This window comes from Puma concolor, chromosome A3 (genome assembly GCF_028749965.1).
Source record: "Puma concolor isolate L17-30 chromosome A3, mPumCon1.1.hap2, whole genome shotgun sequence".
Lineage (NCBI taxonomy): Eukaryota > Metazoa > Chordata > Mammalia > Carnivora > Felidae > Puma > Puma concolor.
The window spans coordinates 34,684,968-34,710,130 of NC_141669.1; the positions used below are offsets into that span (position 1 = coordinate 34,684,968).

General features: G+C 43.8%; 1 long non-coding RNA gene and 1 pseudogene across 2 annotated transcripts in view; one reads left to right on the plus strand and one right to left on the minus strand.

Annotated features, from left to right (window-relative positions):
* Positions 1-2,634: 2,634 nt before the first annotated feature.
* LOC147582356 (uncharacterized) overlaps positions 2,635-25,163 on the minus strand; it is an 88,303-nt gene continuing 65,774 nt past the window's right edge. Inside the window, exon 3 of one of the 2 annotated variants that reach the window (XR_015248699.1) lies at positions 2,635-3,103. This is a non-coding gene — a long non-coding RNA (uncharacterized LOC147582356). The remainder of the gene's footprint in view (positions 3,104-25,163) is intronic. The other variant, XR_015248698.1, reaches the window with a different exon arrangement.
* Positions 15,624-15,707, plus strand: LOC147582357 (U4 spliceosomal RNA; annotated as a pseudogene).

The following is a 25,163-nucleotide window of genomic DNA, read 5'->3' on the forward strand; positions in this document are numbered from 1 at the left end:
GCAAACTGTGGCACATCATATGATCAAATACAACTTGGTAATAAAAAGAAATGAATAATTAGTACACACTACAGCATGATGAATCCCCAGCGCACTGTGTTAAATGAAAGAAGTCAGACATGAAAGGACACATACTGTACGAGCCCATTTGTATGACATTCTGGAAAAGGCAAAACTATAGTGACTTGCAACTAGTCACAATCAGTAGTTGTGGGGGGTGGGGGGGAGAGGGGGGAGGAGTTTAGCAGAAGGGTTATCTACAGATGGGCAAAGGAAGGAAAGGGGAGGCAGTGATGGGGCACGCTCTGTATTTTTATTGTGGTGGGGATTGCATGACTCTATGCATTTAACAAAACTCTTAAAACAGCACACTAAAATAATTAATTTTACTCTATACAATTATAAAATAATTTTTAATTACATTAGCAACCTAGTGTTTAACAGACAAATTTTTTGTCATTCTTTTTTCTGCTTGAACTTGTATTTCCATTACTTCTCCCACAGGATTTTGCCCCTAATGGAATATTTTTATAGTTGAAAGTCTTACTCATCACCATTTCATACTTCTCACACCAAATATGTAACTTAAATTTAATTCTTTAAAAAAATTTCTTGGGGTGCCTGGGTGGCTCAGTCAGTTAAGCATCCAGCTTCGACTCAGGTCATGATCTCACGGTTCATGAGTTCAAGCCCCACATCAGGCTCTCTGATGTCAGCACAAGAGCCTGCTTCAGATCTTCTGTCCCTCTCTCTTTGGCCCTCCCCTGCTGGTTCTCTTTCTCTCTCTCTCTCTCTAAAAAATAAATCAATAAACTTAAAAAAAATTTCTTGTGACCTTAAGTAAGGCTAAATGGTAAAAATATTTCTCAAGTGAACTGTCATTGTATTATTATTTAGTACACAATTGATCAAAACATTAAACATAAAAACATTTACGTAAACATAAAAACATTCACATAAAAAGTAAAATGTCATTAGAAATGCATTTCTTTTTTTTTTTTAAGTTTATTTCAGCAATCTCTATGCCCAAAGCGGGGCTCGAACTCACAACCCTGAGATCAAGAGTCACATGCTCTTTTGACTGAGCCAGCCAGGCACTTGCCCCCAAATAAAAAGAAATGCATGTCTTAAGAACTAGTCTTAATTTTCCAATTAATTCATGTGCCCATTGCCAGAAAGATAGAATTTTGGAACAATTCTGTTCTGTTTTTCATTGCAATAGTAGTAAGCACTAAGAAACTTGTCTGTAGGAGGGGTGGCTAGAAGTAGGAATTTTGTTATTAGGAATGTTACTTCTTCCAACTACTCCTGAGTTACATGCCAAGGATCACAGTGATATTCTTCCAAAGCATTTTTTAAGTTTATTTATTTATTTTTGATAGAGAGACAGAGATAGCAAGTGGGGGAGGGCCAGAGAGAGAGAATTCCAAGCTGGCTCTGCACTGTCAGCACAGAGCCTGATGCGGGGCTCAATCTCACAAACCATGAGATCACGACCTGAGCCAAAACCAAGAGTCAGAGACTCAGCCGACTGAGCCACCCAGGCGCCCCATCTTCCAAAGCATTTTTAATGAGCAATAGGTGACAGACGACTCAAACTTTTTCTTCAAAGTAGTTGAAAGTAATGAATTAGAAAGCTGCCATCTTGCAAGTCATTTGCTTTTTTTTTTTCTGAAAAGTATAGCAAAAATGCTTTTCCAAGACTTGTCAAGTGACTAACAAGTATACCTTTTACTCAGTCACTTAGAACCACCTGTTTAAACCAATATACTAAAAAAGGTTTAGGAAAAATGGAACTCGTGATAATCTGAATATATTTTTACCCATGCAATAGTTTCTGATAAAAGAATTTAATATCATTGTGTTTCTTTTATGTTTATGCTAAAACTTTGGACCCTAGATGAGCTCATTCTATTTATGGGAAATAACAGCCAAATCAATATTAGAGTGATATAAACCTGTATAATTAATTATCCCTGGTTTTAAAAGTTATAAAATAACAGGGCGCCTGGCTGGCTCAGTTGGAAGAGCATGTGACTCCTGACCTCAGGGTTGTGATTTCAAGCCCCACATTGGGTATAGATATTACTTTAATAAATATGTAAAAACTTGTTTAAAATTTTTAAAAATGAAAGTTGGAGAACAAGATGATTAATCAATGTGCTGTTTCTGTTTCCTTAATTTGTAATAGCAGAAAGTAATAAGTAGCGAAAATTGTAATTTTTTTACGAAGCAAGAAGTATGATCAAAATAATAATATTCTTTCAGTGTGTGCGTGTGTTCTCAAACTCTGGGGTTCAGGTTTTGGGAAAAAATAAATAAAATTCCACATTTAAAAAGCAGAAATAGGGGCGCCTGGGTGGCGCAGTCGGTTAAGCGTCCGACTTCAGCCAGGTCACGATCTCGCGGTCCGTGAGTTCGAGCCCCGCGTCAGGCTCTAGGCTGATGGCTCAGAGCCTGGAGCCTGTTTCCGATTCTGTGTCTCCCTCTCTCTGCCCCTCCCCCGTTCATGCGCTGTCTCTCTCTGTCCCAAAAATAAATAAACGTTGGAAAAAAAAAATTAAAAAAAAAAAAAGCAGAAATAATTTATTAAACATTGTAATCAAACTTTTCCTATCCAGTGACAGAGAAAGATATATACTACTAAAGAAAACAAACTAATCAGTTCATCATATAACTTTGCATTTTTATTAGTAGGTAACAGAAAATATTAAATATTTAATAAGATGAAGTAAGATAAGCAATAGATTTAATCAATCCATGATTTGATTTGATTTGATTTGATAATATGCATTTAAGTCTTTTATTGACCCAGAGCAATTGAAAATAAATCACACATGTTTTATCCATATATTTGTTAAATGTATCTTGAATAACTTGGTAATCTCAAAAAAGATGAAAAGAATCAGCATCACTAATTGGTTCCACTAGTTAAATGTGCGTTTTTTGTAGCTAATGAGGCACCCTAGAATGAGTGTGAGAATGGTTGAAAGGAACTGCTTATGTTAAACCTTCGAAAATAGCCATTTTAGCATTCAGGATTTCTTTCATGCTCTCTTTGTTTCTTTCTTCTGGAATTTTCTTCCAAGAGGGATTCATTAGTCTGGGGACAGAAGAAGCAAGATCGATGATTAAAGTAATGTTGCCTTCACTCCAACTTCCTCACTGTGCAATATTTTAGGATTCAAAACATCACCAAATGGGCCAAAAATACCCTTGTCTAACACTGTGTTTTACCTTTAAGAGAAATGTGTTTAAGATACAAAACCAGAAGGCAGGTTTATGGTTCTTTGATTAATCATTAAAGGAGCTCCCTGGAACTGATGTTTCAAAGAATCCCTTTATTTGGTGCCTCTGAGGTTACATCACAGGGAGATTTGAAAGAGCAAGGAGTCACTGTTTGCCTGTGGAAAGCATGGAAGGTGATTGTGGGAGAGGAGAAACAGCTTGAAGCTGCTGGGAGAATGGTTCAATCACCTGCTTTTTAGCAGGGAAGCCAGGAAAAATACATATGGAAGTTAAGGATCTGGAACTGGATTCCTTTCCCATTCCATTGGAGCTCTTGGAAAGCGCTCCTAAAACCCCAGTTTGAACATGCTTTAAGATATTGCTCAGAAAATGCATCCAGGCTCTGTTAAAAGTGGTTCCAGAACAAAAAGCAGTCAGCCGGTCATCCCCTCAAAGCCTCCATTCCTGTTTCCCCCACTTGGCTGTGCCCAGAGGTCTGTTCCTGCTTTCAATACACCTGGGGTTCCCATCCTGCCCAATTCAAGAAGTTTGTAGGGATACAAACTCCTGGTCATCAACTGCAACAGCCCGGTGATGACCCCATGTCTTTCAAGACTCAATTAAGACCCCCGTCATCTATCCTTCCTTTGTATATGGAAGTGTATCCTTCCTGTACTCCATATACACTTTTACTATAATATTTGTAACACTGTATTGATTTTGTTTACATATCTGTTCCCCTTATTCCTTTATCCTTATTCCCTAAACTTAGTTCCTAAAATATTGTAGAAACAAAATAAATACCCGTCGAATGAATGAACCTGAGGCTCATTTGCTGGTTCTCCATTAATGACAGTCTCTTGTTCCAGCCCTGTCCAACCTGAGTATGACTCAGGCCTGACATAATGTAACCAAAATGTGGCCATAGTATATAACCTGGCTGCAAAGCTCATTCAACCTGTCAGGATGTTGTTTGCTAGCTAAGCTACTGATAACTCTTCTCAGCCCTGACTGCACATTAGAATCACCTGGAGAGCTTTTTTAAGAAATGCTGATGCTTATAAATAAACATTAAAAAAAATATTTTTTTTTTAATTTTTTTTTTCAACGTTTATTTATTTTTGGGACAGAGAGAGACAGAGCATGAACGGGGGAGGGGCAGAGAGAGAGGGAGACACAGAATCGGAAACAGGCTCCAGGCTCCGAGCCATCAGCCCAGAGCCTGACGCGGGGCTCGAACTCACGGACTGCGAGATCGTGACCTGGCTGAAGTCGGACGCTTAACCGACTGCGCCACCCAGGCGCCCCAAAAAAAATATTTTTTAAGAGGCACCTGAGTGGCTCAGTCGCTTAAGCATCTGACTTCAGCTCAGGTCATGATCTCGTGGTTCATGAATTTGAGCCCCATGTTGGGCTCTGTGCTGACAGCTCAGAGCCTGGAGCCTGCTTCATGGATTCTGTGTCTCCCTCTCTCTCTCCCCCTCCCCTGCTCTCTCTCTCTCTCTCTCTCTCTCTCTCTCTCTCTCAAAAATAAATAAATATTTTTTTAAATTTTAAATGCTGATGCCTAGGTCTCAACCAAGACGGCTAAATCAGAAGCTCTTGACAGTGGGGCCTGGGCATAGGCATTTTTAATGCTTCCCAGATTATTTTCATAGGCAACCAAGTTTGAGAACTGCTATCTTAGCAGACAGGAGTGCTGGGTTGACACTACCTTCAGATGTGAAGAATTCTTAGTTTAACCCCAAATTCATTTCCTAATCTTCCCTCCAGGTGTGGGCTCCCAAGCCTTTTCCTCCAAGCCATGTGCCCATTCATCTGGAAGTCAGCCCAGCATTCAAGCCCACCCAAGATACCATATGTCTAAATATTTAAAAGTTATAAATCAAGCTAAAAACTAATAAATATAGCATGTCCTATCCTCCTTTCTTGACAAATAAGACATTTGTAGCATCAAAATTGAAAAATGTGCTCAAAGCTCTGGTTTTTAATGACTAAAAGTTGGCAAAACATCACAGACAACTGATGGTACATGTCTGGCTGCATATCTTGATGAACCGATCACATTCAGGTGGATAATACAGTAAAGACACCTCATCATTATTTATCATAAATTTAATCCATAAAAATCCATATTTCTTGTCCTTCATTTCAACAAATAGTTAATTATGTAGCTATAATCAAAATTGTTCACGGTGATGCCAAATTTGGCTATTTCAATTTAGGGAAACATCCTGCTAAGGTAGTAACCATCGAAATCACCAGTGAAATACTTTTTTTTTTTTTATTTTTTTTTTTAATGTTTATTTTTGAGACAGAGAGAGACAGAGCATGAATGGGGGAGGGGCAGAGAGAGAGGGAGACACAGAATCGGAAGCAGGCTCCAGGCTCTGAGCCATCAGCCCAGAGCCTGACGCGGGGCTCGAACTCACGAACCATGAGATCGTGACCTGAGCTGAAGTCGGACGCTCAACCGACTGAGCCACCCAGGCGCCCCCCCCCGTGAAATTCTTAAGGCAATACTTGGCTTGGAAACAAACCATGGATTTTACCTACCAAGCTGAAAATTGTAATGAGGTCACATATAGTAAATTAGTGTTGTCATATATGGTAAATTAGCTGGAAACACAAAATATTTTAATTATATAACTTGCTATCACTTATATAGTGACTTTTAGTTTCCCTTAAAACAATATCTGGATCTATGCACTATTTCATAAATTCATCGTCTTGAAAATTTTTCTGGAATGGTTTATTAATAAAGAAAACTGAGAAAAGAGAAATATTTTGATATCTTTGTTCAAATTTGCCTCTAAACAAGATGATACATTAGTATAGAGTGGCCAGAAAAGTCTATAGAAACCAGGTTTCAGATTATACATATGCAAATCTTCATAGTCATGCAAACATTTTTGTTCCATTATTCAAATTTCCTTGTATTTTACTGGAATTATACTTTTGTTGGATATTTATCACACAGTTTTTTTTTTTCTATTTCACCATAAAAATTTTCTCTAAATTTTTAAATACGTCTTTAGAATCCCTTTCAAAGTGAAATAACCACTTAGAAGAGTTCAGGGATTTGGTCATTTTGTTTCCGTTTTTGTAAACCTTTGCTAACATCATTTATGGTAAGCAACAAAGATCAAGATTTGCTCTTTATTTGAGGATCTCTGGTTTTTTTCTTAGCTGTACTGATATTTCGTAACTTGCCAAAATTAAATCTAATTGCCTTAACAGCATTTCATTGCAATTCCCATGCTCTAGCTGAGGGTTTGTAAAATCAGATTTGGTATGTTTTTCATCAAGACGTCCCACCTTCAGGCAGTAATAATACAATATATTTAAAACAATGCATATAATCTTTGGGTTGTTCCAAAGATTATAGCATATAGCTATATGCTATATAGCATATAGCTTCACCATGACTGAAGCTATATGTGTCCTTGTTAAAATTAAAACTACTGTTTACAAAATGCACCTGTATTTTCAGCTAAATTTCTGAATTGTACACCTTTTTATTTTTTTTAATGTTTATTTTATATTTGAAAGAGAGAGAGACAGAGACAGAGTGAGAGCAGGGGTGGGGCAGAGAGAGGGAGACACAGAATCCACAGCAGGCTCCGGGCTCTGAGCTGTCAACACAGAGCCCGACTCAGGGCTTGAACTCATGAGCCGTGAGATCATAACCTGAGCTGATGTTGGACCCTTAACCGACTGAGCCACCCAGGCACCCTGAAAAACTATATAAAATTTTAAATAATGGTAACATTTTAATTTGATTTTCTGAAAAAGTAATTTGATTCTATTTAGCATATTTATAAAAATAAAGCATCCTTTAGATTTAAATTACAGGAAAGCATTGCAATTCTAGCATTCAAAGTTCGCTTGCTAATGTAAAGAATGGGCCACCTGAAAACCCCACCTATTTCCAGCCTGATGCTCTCTACCCTTTGGAGAATATTCACTCTTCGGTATTGGTCAAGATAGTGTCATTGCACCAAGGATTTCCTTAGGCATTTCTGCCTGATGGCACCCGCCCAAGCAACACACACAGACTGACACCGGACAAGATAACAATGTGGAAGCTCCTCAAGCCAACTTAAATATATATATATGTATATATATATAGAAGCAGTATAGCAGAGGGGTTAATTGCTGGAAATCTGTAGCGATATAACCTGGGTTGACATTTCAGCTCTAACACTTACAAGCTGTGTGACCTGAAGTCAGGTTACTTATCCTTTCTGAAATTTCATATTCCCTTCTGTAGTATGGGAATAATAATACCTACATCACAGCATTCTCATAGGTCATATATGCAATGACATATGCAAAGTACCTGCCACACAGTAAACGCTCCATAGCTATTCTTTTCATTATGTGTTTAGCATTTGGTTACATGTTTAGGAAGAACCTTATTTTACATTAATAAAAAGATAACTCCTTTCTTTAGCCTTAAGATATGATGTACATCAATGACAGGTAATTCCAAACCAAAGAATTTATTGGGGGAGCATATTAAAGCATTTTAAATTTGCACAATAAAGTCAATCATGTATACCTAGCAACTGTATTGGGCCAACTTGTCTCAGAATTAGAGCAACTGTAAAAGTCAGCATCGGAGCACCTGGGTGGCTCAGTTGATTGAGTGTCTGACTCTTGGTTTCAGTTCACGTCATGATCCCAGGGTCTTGGGATCAAGACCTGCCTTGGGCTTGTCACTGAGCATCGAGCCTACTTAAGATTCTCTCTCTCTCTCTCTCTCTCTCTCTCTCCCTCTGTCCCTCTCTCCTATGCACACACACTCTCTCGCTCTCTAAAATAATAGTAATAATAAAGTCAGCATCAAGCAGCTGTTCATGCTAGACTCAGGGTTAAAAGTACCATGCAAATAGGGGCTCCTGGGTGGCTCAATTGGTTGGGCATCTGACCGGACTTTGGCTCAGATCATGATCTTACGGTTCATGAGTTCAAGCCCCATGTTGGGCTCTGTGCTGGCAGCTCAGAGCCTGGAGCCTCCTTCGGATTCTGGGACTCCCTCTCAATCTCTGCCTCTCCCCTGCTCACACTCTGTCTCTCAAAAGACAAATATTAAAAAAAAATTTTTTTAAGTACCATGCAAATAAAATATTACATTTGCATGTATAGGAGCCTAAGTGTGATACTGTGATTTATAATAAGAACTATATATTTGCTCTTTGTCCCAGTTCCTGGCACAGAGATCTTAAAACCCTTGGAATTTCCTAAGTGGTAAGGGCAATAAAAGTGTGTTGATATTAATATAACAAACCCCTTTCAGTCACACCAGACTTTATGTTAATGAGGTGACTTTTAAAAAGCACCTAAAGGGGGCACTTGGATGGCTCAGTCAGTTGAGGGTCCAACCTGACTTCGGCTCAGGTCATGATCTCATGGTTCCTGGGTTCGAGCCCCATATTGGGCTCTGTGCTTACAGCTCAGAGCCTGGAGCCTGCTTCTGATTCTGTGTCTCCCTCTCTCTCTGCCCCTCCCCCGCTCACACTCTATCTCTCTCTCAAAAATAAATACACATTAAAAAAAATAAAGATAAAATAAAAAATAAATAAAAAGCACCGAAGGGAACCAACCATGTGATTGGACCTTTCAGTCCCACCTCCTAACTTCTGGGGAGGAGAACAGGGGCTGGAGGTTGAGTTCAATCACCAATGGCTAATCGTTTCATCAACCTCACCTGTGTAATGAGGCCCCCCATAAAAACTCAAAAGGACAGGATTCGGAGGGCTTCCGGGTTGGTGACCATGTGGTGGTTCTGGCATTCTTGCGAGGGTGTGAAAGCTCTGGGCCCCCTCCCACATACCTCGCCCTGTGCATCTCTTCCAACTGGGTGTTCCCAAGTTATATCCTTCTATAATAAGCCACAGCTCTAGGAAGTAAAATGCTTCTCTGGGTTCTATGAGCCACTCCAGGGAATTCATCAAACCCAAGGAGAGGTCATTGGAATCTATATCTATAGCCAGTAGGTCAGAAGCAGAGATGACAACCTGTCACAACCTGCAACTGGTGTCAAGTGGGAGAGGGGAATAGTCCGTAGGACTGAGCCCTTAACTTGTGGGATCTCCCACTATCTCCAGGTAGATAGGGTCAGAATTGAGTTGAATGGTAGAATAGCCAACTGGCCTTGGAGAATTGGTGGTGTAGGTGAAAAAATCCACACATTGGAGTTGGGAACAGAATTACACTGGGGAAAGTGGCACCATATTTCTGATGTGGTCCACCAATGTCTGGATGCCCACTATGGACTGGCACTCAAGCTAGCCCAGATGCCGGACCCTTACCCCACCCTTGCACCTGGTTTGTCTTATGGTCCCTACCATCTGCAGCCACTGTCCACAACCCTGTGGTTGGCATGGATTACGTCAGCATCCTCCAACAGTCCATGCCCTTCTGGGACCCATCACTAAACCACTGTTTCTAGTGCCTCCCATCTGGGTGTGGTGTGGTTGGTTGTTGGTTTTTCCAGACCCACTCTGAAACCACTGAGAACATATCCTTACGGCTCTGCCATATCAAAATACCTCAGACTTGCCTCCATGAAAAGGGAGCCTTGTTCCCTCAGCAAGCCATGTGACCCAGAGCTGAGATCTGCCTCCACAAGGCACCAAATAGATTAGTCTCATCCATTCAGTGAAACAAAAACCAGTCAAACCAGTTGTTAGGCATCATGTGGGCCAAGTACAAATAAACTAGAAAACAGATGGTGAGCAGAAGAAAGGGAATCTGCACATTTGCGTAAGCCATGGGTACTGGTCTATGCCTATCGTCTGTGAGAGGCCCCAGGGCAGGTTAAAGGTTGTGGGCAGTCTGACCAGTTTCCCCCCTCAAGGTTGTCATGGTTTTCAGCTGAAGAAGTCCTTCAATGGGGCACCTGGGTGGCTCAGTCGGTTATGCATCTGACTTCGGCTCAGATCATGATCTCGAGGTTCATGAGTTCAAGCCCTGCGTCGGGCTCTGTGCTGACAGCTCAGAGACTAGAGCTGCTTCAGATTCTGTGTCTCCCTTTTGCTCTCTGCCCCTCCCCTGCTCACACTCTGTCTCCCTCTCTCAAATAAATAAATAAATAAATAAATAAATAAATAAACAAACAAACAAACAAACAAACATTTAAAGAAAAAAGAAGCCCTTCAAAATCATGAGAATGCTCATAGGGTAAGAAAAGATTCTCTCTGTGTGATCACGTAAGAAACAATGGTCAAGTTCTCCATTTTTGTCTGGGATTTAACTGTAAGGATATTTTTGTTTGATATTTTATGATGAAAGGATACTAGATTAAAAAAAACAACAACAAAAAGCATGTTTTCTGATATGCTAATATGCAAACCCTGAGCAGCCAAGAGCATTATCTCAGACAAACTTTCCCCCCACCTTTTAACTACTGAAAGGGAGTCCTAATTCCTATGGTCTTATCATCCATCAGTGGCCTTTGACCTTTGTCTCCTTTCTCCTTCTTTCTGCTTCTGCTACTTGGTACCAGACATCGCTCCTCCAAATGATAGATGTGGTTGATAAATTTTCATGTTATTTCTTTGAAAAATAATTATGTTTCCCTTTTGTGTGTGTGTGTGTGTGTGTGTGTGTGTGTGTGTGAAGATTTGAGTACAACTTATCAATATTTCCCACTTAATGGCCATTCCTGTGTACTGTTTTTTTTAATAGTTATCTTATTCCAAGAGTAAATACTATCCCTAATCATAAACTTGCCTTACACTCAATTTATTCCTCCCATTTTTATATTACAGGATTTTGAACAAGTGACTAGTAATTTTCCTCCTTAAAAAAATTGAGTATTGGGGCACCTGGGTGGCTCAGTCGGTTAAGCGTCCAACTTCAGCTCAGGTCACGATCTCGCGGTCCGTGAGTTCGAGCCCCGCGTCAGGCTCTGGGCTGATGGCTCAGAGCCTGGAGCCTGCTTCCAATTCTGTGCCTCCCTCTCTTTCTGCCCCTCCCCCGTTCATGCTCTGTCTCTCTCTGTCTCAAAAATAAATAAACGTTAAAAAAGATTGAGTATTGTCTTGTAAATCTCTATATTCTAAACCTGCATCCAAATACCTGCAATGAACATTATATATATTCCCTCTCTCATTTTTGAGTGTCTCTTTCATAAAGAAAATCTTGCCAGAAATACAAAGTAATATGACCACAATGTTTAAATCTACTGATTTTGAACTAGCATGAAATTCAAGCAGACTGTGCAGATTAGGCCTCAATCTTCTCATACTTACAGTGGTCAGATTCATTACAATTTAGAGATAGTCTCTAAGGTCCTTTCCCAATCAAACTTTCATTTCTTCTTAGTCACTCTCACCGGACAAAGGCAGCAGGAATCTGCCTACCAGTGGGAAGAACTGGAGACCACAGAGGTCACTGAACTAAGTGAGGGAAATAGAAACGTAGCAGAAAGGAAGCTGTCTGGCCCAGGGTGATAACCAGCTAGAGAGAGGAGCTGACCTCTGTCCACTCTTCACAGCCAGAAATACCACCACGTGTGTACAAACCACACACACACACACACACACACACACACACACACACACACACACACTATAGACAACACACACACACACACACACACTATAGACAACACACACACACACACTATAGACAACACACACACACACACACACACACTATAGACAACACACACACACACACACACACACTATAGACAACACACACACACACACACACACACACACACACACTATAGACAACACACACACACACACACACACACACACACACACACACACACCCTAAGTACCCACACAGAGTTGGCTGTGACCCTTCCCCCTTAGTTTCCATTCTCGAGCCTGGATTTGGAACTTGCTGAATGAATAAGAAAACAGAAATGGGCTTTGTATGGGGGTCCCACAGGATCTCACCAGATGTCTTTTTTAGGCCCAGACCGGTTTTCCACTGTGTGTGGGGTGGGAGAGCTGGGTGGCACCTAGGGATGGAGGCCTCAAAGAGGAAGGGACTAAGGTCGACAGAAACCAAGGATGGGGAGTCAATGTGGGGAGGACAGCACAGGGCGGAGAGCCAGCAATTACACCCAGGACCCCAGGGGCAGGAAGATCTGCTGGGTTTTGCTCTCGACTGGAGCGCCCTTTACCTAAACTCAGAGAGCCACCCTGAACCCAAAGGGAAGTCACTGCCTGGACCGGCCGAAGCTGACCGTGGCTGTGTAGGTGAGTAAGGGCTCTGTGTGCAGGGATAGAAGGAGCTAGTTGAGCCCCAGCCCGGCAGCCACAGCCACAGACATCCCACAAATGACCGTTTCAATGAGAGCTTTTTAACACTTGGGCTCTCAAACCTTAAGAAATCCTCCACCCTGCAATTTCTAAAAGTAGATCTCATTCGGGCATTTTATAGAAGGTCAAGAAGCTCTGCCACCTACATCAGAGACATTCAGCTTTTCTTCTCTCCTCTTCCTTTTGAAATGATATCCAAACCCCAGTGGTTTCATCGCCTGGGAGAAGGCTCTGCCACACGCAACATCTGTAAGCAGTTAATTTTCCAAATGGGAGACGGTCACCACAGATGCAGACCTTTTAAAAATAAACACCAGAAAACTATGACTCTGGCAAAAATGAAAGCCCAGAATCCATGTGAGTGGGTGGGAGGTAGCCGAAGCCAGGACAGGATTCAGTCTGTGTAGATCAAAGCCACATCCTAGCCTGCCTGGCTGCACAAAAGCAGAAGAATTGGAAGGAGAGAACTGCAGCGCAGAGAGGGGACTTTGGGGGGGTATTCCGGCCCTTGTGCAGATCAGGAAATTAAAGCCTGAGGCAGGAGGCAAGTGCTTATCTGTGTCAGGACTGGAACCCAGGCCAGGAGCTTTCTCTCTATTATAAGCCTCATTTAAAAAGAATTTTTTTTTTAGCGTTTATTTATTATTGAGAGACAGAGAGAGACAGAGCCTGAGCATGGGCGGGGTATAGAGAGGAGGAGACACAGAATTCGAAGGAGGCTCCAGGCTCTGAGCTATCAGCACAGAGCCCAATGCAGGGCTCGAACTCACAACCCGTGAGATCATGACCTGAGCCAAAGTCAGACGGTTCACCGACTGAGCCACCCAGGCGCCCCTAAAAGCCTCATTTTTATCTGAATATTTCAGCGTTTTCTGTTTTTGGGAAAATAAAAGGTCTCGAACTTTGAACAACTGCCTTTAACCCCTACTTGGGGCCCATGTGAGATGTTGGAAAACTCTCGTTCTGGACTCCTAAGAGTGGGTGCTTTTGAATCTGGTGGTACCAAGATAAAAAAAAAAAAAAAAAGCCAGGTTGTTGTGACCAGTAACTGGTGAGGAGGAATTTGGGGCAGGGCAGGCTGGAGATCCAACTGTACGCACATCCTACCCCTCATCTTCCCCAACAGGAAGATCATGCCCCTGACCAAAGTAAAAGGCGGCACAGAGTAGATTCCCAACACGGAGATTGGCACAGGCGAGGCACCAGGACATCGCAGTTGTTTACGACTGGAGTTGAATGTAGGAAGTTTGAGAGACAAATGGCGCATTGAAAGAGATGTATTTGCTCCAGCCCCAGTAACGGCTGGCACAGTGCTAACTTGTCACGCTTTATCAGTGGCTAAAGCCATATTACTAGTTTATCCATCCATCTTGTCCCTACAGGATGGTTTTCGGCAGCGATGTTTCAAAAGATAAAAATTGAGTTCAAAAGAAAAAGTGGAGGGAATAGGTAAAAGAAAAGGATAGAAGGAAAGAATCATGGGCAGTGGTGGCCCTGGGAGAAGAGTTCCCCACCAGGGGAAAAAATCAGAAGCCCCTGAAGTGGAGACAGTGGAGGGGAGGCCAGACATGGTGGCCACCAGGAGGCGCTGCTGCCCCATCAAAGGCAGAGGGGTGGGTGAGAGCCGGCAGAGACTGTAAGGGGAGGTTTTTCAGAACCTAAAGTGGGCTTCACTCCCTCTCCAACTCCACTCTAACCCCCAGATCCTTCCTTAAGGATTTGAGTCTCCCCTCTTGGTCCCCTGAGAGTTGTCTCAGAGGACTCGGGAGGGACCCCTCCCTGTCAGCATTTCCAGGTGAACAACAATAGCCTGGCCAGGTGGCCATGGGACTGATGGAAGAAGCACTTGGGAGTGAAGAGACCTCCCGGATTTGCACCCCAATTTTGTTCCCCATATTTGAGGCCAGGCTCCCATACGAGGGGAGATCAGGAAGGCACCCCTGCCCACAGCTGCTGACGGGCTTAGCACAGGCGGAAGACCTGGCTGGCAGCTGAGATCCTCCTTGCATGCTCTGGACCTCTGTTCTCCCAGCATATCCAGGAAGGAAGTGCTCACCTGGGCTCTGCTTGTCAAACAGCAAATTCAGAGAAGACTGTAAGAAGCCAGAGTGTCAGGCATTCACCTACAGTAAACCCTGGCAGAGAGGCTGAAGGGACACCCTGTGGCCGGCAGTGGCTGGATTCACTACGGAGCACAGAATCAAGCCTGGGCGTTGCATGGCCCTAGGGCCATTTGCAGCAACCCCTGTTCCCCTCTGTCTGAGGCCCAACACCTGTTGTCTAGAATCAGCACTTACTTGCCTCTGGGCAGACACCCTGACGAATTCTATAGCCCCCCTTGGCTTCTCCATTTTCAGTTCTGCTCCTTAAACACCAAAAACTTCCATCACTACAACGTTCCTCAAGTTACCTTTTCCAGGATTATGGCTTAGTAGATATTAGTTACAGCTCAGGCCCAACGATATCTCTCAAGAAGATTTTAGGGAGACCTGTGTCTTCCAAGCCTAAATCGCATCCCAGAATGCTTTCTCCCCAAACTCGGACAATCTTTCAATTTATTGGTCTGCTCTTGCTATTGTAGGGACGTGTGAAACGCAGACATAAGGAACTGAGTGTGTTGAGACCCTGAGCTGCTCGTCCCAGCCTTGGAGGACAACTCTAGTGAGGGCACTAAGCCATGCAAGTCAAGCTCAGGTATGATTCTTGAAGGTGACAGCAGAGGGTCTGGCCCTACTGAGACGAGAGAAGACACCAGCAGAGTCCAGGCACCGGTGGGACCCCGGGCTGTCCATCCCCAGCAGGACCCTGCCCAGCAGGCTGCTGAGCCCTGGGGAGGCCCCAAGCACAAGGAAGAGGGGGCAGGGTCTAGAACACTAGACAAGAGTCTGATCATATTGTGGATTTGGGAGTCTGCTGCTGACGCCACTGGGGGATGGGGATGCCTAGGAAATTCTGGAAGCTGCAGGCTGCCCGGCTGACTCTGACACACCCAATCCTCATTTGGATTTGAGCAAAGGAGACTAAGAGCAGGAGGAAGGCACCCAGGAGCCTGCAAGTCGTGCCTAAGCCTCCGGATCCCACATCTGAAGAACACCACTTACTATCAGCTTTGAGCAGTGGTAGCACCGTCGCCTCTGAGGTTTAACCGAGGCACGATTATTACTGATTGAAACCATGAGACCAAATTCCAGCCCTCTCATCCCTCCAGTGGCAGGCTGAGGCTCCACATCCATTTCCTGCCTTGGTCAGAATTGGCTACAGAATGGGCCATGCCTGCCGGTGGCTCCTGCCGGGAGAGGCTGAGGAGGATAAAGGCAGAGAAAGAAAGGGATGCCAAGGGGAACAGAGCAAGGACTTGAGGAGCCCATCCAGGCCCTCCTAGAACCCGAGGCGAGGGAGGCCTAGGAGCTCACTGGCATAAGCCCACCTTGTGGCCGTGATGCTCTGGGGATACCCCAGCTACTCAGCCGCTCCCCACAGGAAGATGGGCTGTCCCTTGTACAGCCATTCCCCTGGCTCCTGAAGAGGGTTGGCTCCGAAGCTCACAGAAAATCAAAGACACGCAAGGTACAATTAGAGGCATCCTAGCAAATGTCGGGTTCAACCAAGGCCCTCATATTATGTAATCCAGGCTCAGAGAGGTTAAGCAACCTCACAGAGCTAGATCTAGACCGCAACTCTTGACCCCTGACTCCTAGTCAAGTGCTCCTTTCCTGACGCCAGAATCTCCCAGAAGGTCTCTCAAAGAGGTCCAGAAACAAGTAGCTCTGATCAAAGTATTAAAAACTCAGCTTCAAAATGATGACAGGTGAGCAATCAATGCGGCCGTTTGCAAGTAAACACATCATCTTACCATTGTATTCAGTGTGGTCCTGACAGCCATGCCCTATGGAAGGCCATTACTCCCGCTTTTCTGTTTCCTCCTCAGTCGTCTCCTCTGGGAAATAAAGCCACATCCCTGCTTCAGAGGGATGCCATGAGGCTGGAGCAATGTCTCACCGAATCCGTACAGCTTATAATCAAGAACAAAGAAGTAGAGTAGACCCCCAAACAGCCAGTATAGACCCCACAAAGTCCAGCTTCCAAAGTGCACGTGCTCACTGAAAGTCCCCTCAGACTCATTCTGATCCTATCAACTCTTGCTTTTTAAATTGTCCTAACAGGCGTACCTTCCAGGATTTTGTTTGTTTGGGTTTGGTTTTGTCATTATTACTTTTGGTTTTTTTTTTCTTAATCCATGAGATATTGGAAACAGCCAACAAATTAGAAGGAAGGTGCTGAACTGCTAGCAATAAGCACGCTGAGGGTTGCAGAAGTGGTTATCTGTGAGACAGAAAGAAGGTACAGAAAACACACAATTAGGAGTCCCAAAAGCATAAGTCATTTTAGTGTGGGACTACATAGCCACAAATATTCCAGAAGATTGAAGGTATTACTGTCTGCCTGAATCATTAAAAAAAAAAAAAGAAGAGGAATTTCTTGCACCCATCTTCTGATTCTAAGAATAATGGCCCAGCCTCACCAGCTCAAGGGATTTTTACTCCTCTCAGTCCATACATCATTTCAATGTCAAGAACGAGACCCCATTTCTCAGGAGCAAGGCACCCCCGCCGGTGTGAGCGTTTCCTCTTCAGACGCACTCCCACACACCCAACAGATGCACTCAGCATTTCCACTAATGACTGCGAATTAGCACAAGGATTCTTCGGAGATGGTACACAGAAGCAGTACATGCAGGATATTGGAGGAGTGTCTAAAACACTTGAGAACAAACCGTTTCCAAGCTCCCAAGAGCAGTTTGGAAGCCTCTATTTATCTACAAATAACTGACATGCTCCAGATAATCTTCCTTCCCTGTTTATTAAAAGAGGCCCTAAGAGCCCCTCTAGGCCACTGTTGAATGATTGAATGAATGGATGGATGGGTGGCGAATAAATAAACCTGGTGACACAGCTGAAGTTATTTGAAAATAACAAATCCCCTTTCTTTAAATACAGCCCAATGCAGACTCCCACTGGTTCACACATTTCTCCCAAAGAATCTGCATCCGTAAGACCTGAGTGCATTCATATTTTTATGTTTTGGATCATTTTTGCTGCTTATATTCTGGAATAACATCCAACAAGCAGATGAAAAGTCAAGAATCCATCCATTTAGGTTTCTAAGTATCCAGATGGCTGGCATCAGTAGATGTAAGCATTGTGTATCCATTCATTCAACAAATATTTATTAAGTGTCTGCTCCATGCCTGGCTTTCTGCTAGGCCCTGAAAACCTCAAACTGAGCAAGATTGATTATTCACCCAACTTCACAAAACCACATCATCTTGAAGCAGAGGGAAGAAAGCAACCATGCGTATAAGCTGCTCCGTGCCCGGCACTGTTTTAGGCGCCTTCATATGATACCAACTTTTGTTTTAGGACAATCCTCGAAAGTAGGTATAACCATAAACAGGTGAAGAGAGATCAAGTAACTTGTTCAAGCCACACAGCGACCAACAGTCAGAGCAAGAACTGTAGCCCGTTGCTCTGCACGGCACAGAGTGCGGGCCTGTGATGGGAGGCAGAAAGCAGAGTAGACAGACTCTGCCTCCCTTTGCTGCACCCACCACCCCCAGGAAAGCGGCAAGCTCTTCTAAGCTTTAGTTTCCTCGTCTGTCTAATGGGACCACATTGCCTCTCTCAGAACTCAGCTGTGGGAATCAAAGGAAATAATACGTGTTGGGGTCTCCTGGCTTTGGAACCAACACACGTAGGTAGTCAGTGAATGTTTATCATGTCAGTGGGTCCAGCCTCCAAACCCTCTTGCACTCTCACCTCCCACCCCAGGAGGCCCTCTATGCCGGTGTCCACGGAGAGCAAGCACCCCCAAACACTTCTGGGAGCAGGCCGCTCATGACTTCCTGAAGCAGTCTGTTCTGGACTTGGAAGGCCTCCCTCACCTGGCATTCCCATGTGCCTTTTCCTGGGAAAGACAGGAGAAGCCACAGGCCTCCCCCAACAGGTGACAGTTTGGCTTTGAGATGAGGTCCGTGTACAGGAAGCCTTAGAGAAGGCTCAACATGCATCCTATTCAGGAACAGGAATGGGAGGTGATGGAGGTGAAGCAGGCTCTCTCTTCCCTCCTAGCCTCCACTCTGTCCATCCCAAGGAGATGCTGAGCTGACGCCCAGGGCAAACATCCTGGACGAGGATGGCCCATCCCCCTCGGTCCTGATGCTCCCAGAATCTCCTCTTTGTTTTCTGCATCTTCCTCCCCTACCTGCTCAGTCCTCTTTTGAGCTGTTTTCCCACATGACTCCTAAGCCAGCCAGGTTATCTCCCGGCCTTGTGAGAGACCAGCCTTGCTCTAATGTTTTGAATCTAAACCACCATGAAAAAAAATAATAATTAAAAAGACAATTTTGTGACCATGTTAAATCAGAGTTAGAGAGACCAAAGTACCACATAGCCCACCACTCCAATTATTCCTTCTGGAAGTGTTAGGTGTTAAAGTTCAAGCTCTGGAATCTGGCCTTTTGGGTTATATTCGGGCTCAACTGCTTGTAACTGGTAAACTTGGACAAGTTAGCTAACCTCTTTAAGACTTTTTCTCATCTGTAAAATAGTCCTCCCCCTCCCTTAAAGCATTGTAGTAAAGAACAGAGATCAGTAAAGTATGGCCCATAGGCCAAATCTGGCTCACTGCCTGTTTTTGTGAAGGCCTACGAGCTAGGAATGGTTTTTACATTTTAAATGGTTGGGAAAAAATCAAAAGAAGAATATTTTGTGATACGTGAAAATTACATGAGGTTCACATTTCGGGGTCCACAAATAAAGTTTTATTGGAACATAGCCACAAACATTTGTTTACATGTTGCCTATGGTTGCTTTTCTGCTATAACAGCAAAGTTGAATCATTTCAAAGGAGAGGTGATAGCCCATAAGCCTAAAATATTTACTCTCTGGTTCTTACAGAAAACGTCTATCAATCCCTAGTAAAGAGAAAATGAAGGAACCCCTGGAAATGCCTGCAATAGTAAATACCCAAAAAAATGTCAGCTATCTTTTTCTCTTATTACCTTCGAGCTCCCACTTACCTTTGGTAATACATTCCCAAGTGATTCCAAAGGTTTTCTACATTATTTTTTAAATCGTTGCATAATATACATTCCCCTATGGAACATATATGGTGGTATCCAGCATTGTCAACACAGAAGACATTGTCCTGACCTCACACAGAGACAATGGGAGAGAGGTCCCACCCATCCTCCCAAATGTCATCCTCTGGACTTACTCTTATTGGAACACACAGCAAAAGGGCTTGGAATAGAAGCAAAATAACAACAAAGTCTCCGTATTTCCATATATCAGAGAACATTGAATGGAGAAAGTGCATTAGAAATTCTCTGATCCAATTGCCCCTGTTTTGTAAATAAGAATCTGAGCCCAAATGAAATTCAGGGACTTAGCCTAGCGCAATCAATTTTCTTTGACCACCCCCAAGCCAATCTCGGTGCCTTTCCGCATATGCTGTTCTCTGCCCTTGTTCCTGATGTGTGTGCTTCCTTTCCCTTTGACTTTATTTATTCTTGGCTCAGATGACACGTCCTGACTGTCATATGATGCAACCTTGAAAAACAGTTCATGTGTAGGTCCTAGTTTATTGGATGTTAATAATCTTAAAAGCAAATCAAATCCATTTTTAAATCTTTTTATTTTTTTAATTGAAATATAATTGCTATATGACATTATATAGTTTCAGGTGTACAACATAATGATTTGAAATTTGTATGTATTGCGAAATGACCATCGCAATAAGTCGGGTTAACACCCATCACTCTATGTAGTTACAATTTCTTTTTTTATTGTGAGAACTTTGAAGATTTACTCTCAGCAAATTTCAAACATGCGATACAGTATTATTAACAGTATTATAACTGCTGTTATAGCAGTTAACAGTATTAGTCACCATGCTGTACATTACATCGCAGGATTTATTTATTTTATAACAGGAAGTCTGTACCTTTTGAACCTCATCACCCATTTTGTCTACCCCAGAATCCCCCTCAAATCCATTTTTAAAACAAAGGCTCTTCTACCCAGCCCAGGCTTGACATTTGTTCCCAAGCTAATATAACTCCTTAATGACCCTAATCAAGATTTGTCCATGTTTAGCCAACCTCTTCACAGGGTCCTGGCATCAGCTGCCCATCCAGTTTCCAGAACAGGTGAGAAAAATGAGAAGGCGCTTCCCGGAGCGGCAGATTTGGCCCTCACAGGCACAGGCTGCCATTCACACAGCAGGACAGAAAAGGCATTCACTTTCCTCCTCCATGTCATGATACCAACCGAAATTACCTTTAAATGAGGAAGAAAGTCATTATTTAATCAATAGGATTGCGTCAATTGAGGAAAATTTGTCTCCAGTGTAAACAAGCGGAACGTCTTTGCGCTCTATGAAAACAAGGTTAAATTACTTGCAGATCCGGCGACGAGAGACATGTAGGAAGTGAACCTGAAGCCGGACACATTCAGGGTCTGGGAACCGAAAATAATAGGAATTGTTCTGATTTTTCCAATGGAATCGAGCAAGAGACAGGGCCCGCCTCTTTGCAGAACCAAGGATTCCTATGCTTTACCCTTTCTTATGAGAAGGGCGAGAAGAGGAAAAATAATGACAAAGACAGATGAGAACAAACAAAGGTTAAATGAACGGTGGGCAGCTGATCCCTCCGGAGCTGGCCAATGTCACCGACCGGTGTTGGGAAAGAGTGGCATTAAAATGAAGCATGATCACACCCGACCAGTGCTTCCTGTTCACGGCCTTTCCTTTGCTCCATCAATATCATTCAGCAGATCATATTGAGAATAAATTATTATAATGGTGGCTAATGTGTATTGAGGGTCCATGCCAAGTACGCTGATCCCTCGATGTGCACTGTGTTATTCAATATTCACAATAGCCTTAGAAAGTAGCTACCGTGATCATGCCCATTTCACAGATGAGCAAAGTCACTGAGTGAAAGTCACTGACATTCTTCCTTCAGAACACAGTGAACCCTAACCAAATAAATGTTAGCTCTGGGCTTTTCGAAGGCCAGACTCCATCACTTTTGTGATAAATTCTGGCTCGTGTTTATTCCCCATGTCTCCTCCCATCCTCCTACCCACCCCTCACTCAGCTCCAATTCTGAAGTGTCCCAATATGTGGTTCATAACTGACCTTCCCTCCATAACTATATCCCTTACACGTCCATCAGGAAAATACAGTCACCGCACGCCTAGGCCCTGGGTCACCCTAACAGGGATCTGACATGGCTGAGGCCAAGGGGCCCTCTTGGCCTCCTCTGGTGAGACTGTGGCATGCTGGCCTGGCTGCGTGACATGGTAGCCTAGCCAAGAGAGCAAGAGGCTGGCCTGCTGAGAAGGGGTTCACATTAGGAACCATTTATAAAAAAAAAAAAAAAAAAAAAAAAAAGTGAAATGAAACATATTTGACCTGGGAAGAAATAGAAGACCTCTCAAGTTGCCAAAGTGACGAATTAGACAGGGAGGCAGAGCAAATGTGAACTCCTGGGGAGTCCGTCAGAGCAGCCCAGATGGAATAGACCAGGCCGACGTGGTGGGAGGAACGGAGGCAGGATGATTTATCCAGGTTGGATTGGGAGACCCGTCAGAGCACTCTCCACAGAGCTAGACACAGTCCACCCTTTGTACCCTATTTCTCTAACTCGTCAATTTTATAGCCACATTACCTTCCGAGTGGGCAGGAAAGCAGATATTGGTGCCATCACAGGCCTGGCTGTGGTTTGCACAGCATAATGACAGATGCCAAAAACAAAGGGGAGGGGAGAGGGCACTTGAGAGACCACAAAAGAGCCTTTATAATTATGCCTCTTCCTCCTTCGGGAGCCTGCCTCTCTCTCGCTCTCTCTCTCCCTCTCCCTCCCCGCGGAGGTGCCAGGCTGGCTGCAGCGGTGCTGTCCTCCCGGATGCGGATGCGCGCTGGGCAGCTGCCTAGCACGCGTCTATTAATAACCGTGCATGGACTTGAAGGCAGCTATTCCGTCCCGCCTCTCTTCTCCAGGCTAAAGAGCGGCAATCCCTTTAACCTTTCTTCATGGGCCCGATTTTCCATCCCTTTAATCATCCCTGTCACTTTCTGCTGGATGGCCTCCACTCTCACCACATCCCTCCCCGGGGTGGAGACTCTGAGCCAGCTGGGATAATGGGCCTCCCGCCTCAAGAGCTGTTCCTTTCCCACCGCACTGCAGCCCCCCAGGCTGAGTTACTGCCCTTCAGGACACAACTGGAGCGCGGCCCGCCCCGTGTGGATGTTCCCCTCGACCAGAAAGTCACTAACATCCAACCGTCTGCTCCGAGGGGATTCCCACTGTTCACTGCCCCACCCCGCCGCCTATCCTGTGGACCCTGAGAACAGCCCCCCAGCCAGATGCCCTGTGGCCACTTGCACCCCCAACCCACCCCGCCAAAACAGTAAAAAAACAGCTTTAGAAACAACTTTTAAAATCAAATGTCATTTTTATCACGCCCCTCCTCTACTCAAGAGCCCTTAGTAGCTAGCTCACTGTTGCTTTCTGATTCAGTGAATGGAAACATTTGCCAGATTCTGGGTCCAGATTCCTCTCCCCACCCCCACCCCCCCCACCCCCCCACCCCCCCCACCGCCCCCACCCCCCCCACCCCTCCGCCTATATCCAGATCCTCATTCAAAAAGATTTCCCTAGTTAATTTTCTCATTCTGGCTACACCTTTACCAGCCACCCCCATCCCCACAATGTCTTGTTAGATACTGTTTTGGGTGGGGTAAATTATATGTATATATATACATATTTACATACACACATATATGTATATAGAATATATGTAATTTTATTTATCATTATTATCTATAATATATATGGATTAGGCTTCTTTGACAGGAAACAAACTCTTACAGGTTTAAGGAACAGAAAGGGCTAGATTGGTAATTAAAGGCATAGTTCACAGAATTAAAGATGGGGTTGAACCACAGGCCTAGGAAAGGGCAGAACAGGGCAGCTCTGAGGTCTTTCTAGAAGACCGTCATCAGGTAATCAGCTCCAACTCTCTTCCATCCTTACTTAACTTTGCTTAACATTCAGTTTCAGGACCCAGAATCTACAAAAGATTGTGAGGGGGTGGGGAATCCTGTGATTGGCCACACCCCCTCCCCACCCCCCCACCCCCAAAACACACAGGGTGGGGGAGAGTTGCCAGGTTTAGCAAGTAGAAATGTAAAATGCCCAGCTCAGGGCTCCTGGGTGGCTTGGCTGGTTAAGCTTCTGGACTTCGGCTCAGAACCTGATCTCATGGGTCTGTGAGTTCGAGCCCTGCATCGGGCTCTGGGCTGACAGCTCAGAGCCTGGAGCCTGCTTCAGATTCTGTGTCTCCCTCTCTCTCTGCTCCTCCCCTGCTCGCTCTCTCTCTCTCTCTCTCTCTCTCTTGCTCTCTCTCTCTCTCTCTCTCAAAAAAATGAAATAAACATTAAAAATATTAAAATGCCCAGCTTGATTTGAATTCCAGATAAACAAGGCCTAATTGTTATAAATCTATGCCAAGCAGTACTTCCTGAATTTGTCTTCCCATTCTTGCCCTCCCCCAGTCCTACTCCACAGCCCCTAGGTGGGCGTTCCCTCAGACCAGGGCCTGCATCCCCTCTAACTGGCCACAATACTTGGCGGTATCTCACACCTAACAAATTTCTTTCGTCCATCCTCAAGGTGACTGTGGCTGTTAGTTCTTTCTCTTTAATTTTAATAACCCAGCTTACCTCACCTCAAAACTATATATTAACTGACACAGATAAAAAGGCTAATGTGCCCTTGGCAATCATTATTATTTATTTCCTCTTTACCTCTCTTGAGGAAAACCCAACTTCCTTTGCCTTCTCTCTTTTGCCGAATACTTTGAAAATAGCCCTGGCGACATTGAGCATCTGTATAACTTTTTACAGCTTAACGTGCATTTACACATTCATCGTTTTATTCAGCGTCATAAATTAGCATAATTAGTGACTTAAGTGGTCAGTTGGCACGGGTAATACGGTCTCCCATTTCGTGGATGAGAAATTAAACCTTTGAAAGGGAGATTATAAAAACTAGTGTGGATACAAAGTTGTTTGTTCCAAAGCTTAGAACGATGTGTTCTTTCCTCTACATCGGGGGTTAGCAAACTTTGTCTGTAAAGGAGACACAGTAAATATGTCAAGCTTTGTACACCATATGAACTCTGTCACAACTACTCAAGTCTGCCACTGTAACACGAACGCAGCCATAGTTAATACATAAATGAATGGATGTATGTTCCAATAAACTGTATTCACGGAAAAGGTCACCGGCCATATGTAGCCCACAAGCTGTATTTGCTAACTATCCTCTCCTCTGCACAACACAGTAAGTGAGCACTCTTTAATCTTTATGAATCTATCAAAGTTTGCCTCCCGTTGGGATGCCATGATTTTGATCTGTTCAATATTAGATCATTCTACTACTTTTCTTTCTCCTTACTTCTTATGTGTCAGTATTGTTTGGACAATAACTGACTTGACTTCCCACAACCCCCTGATCTCTCTCCTCCACCGTGGCAAAGTTTTCTCTTGCACTATGAACATGTCCCGTTAAGC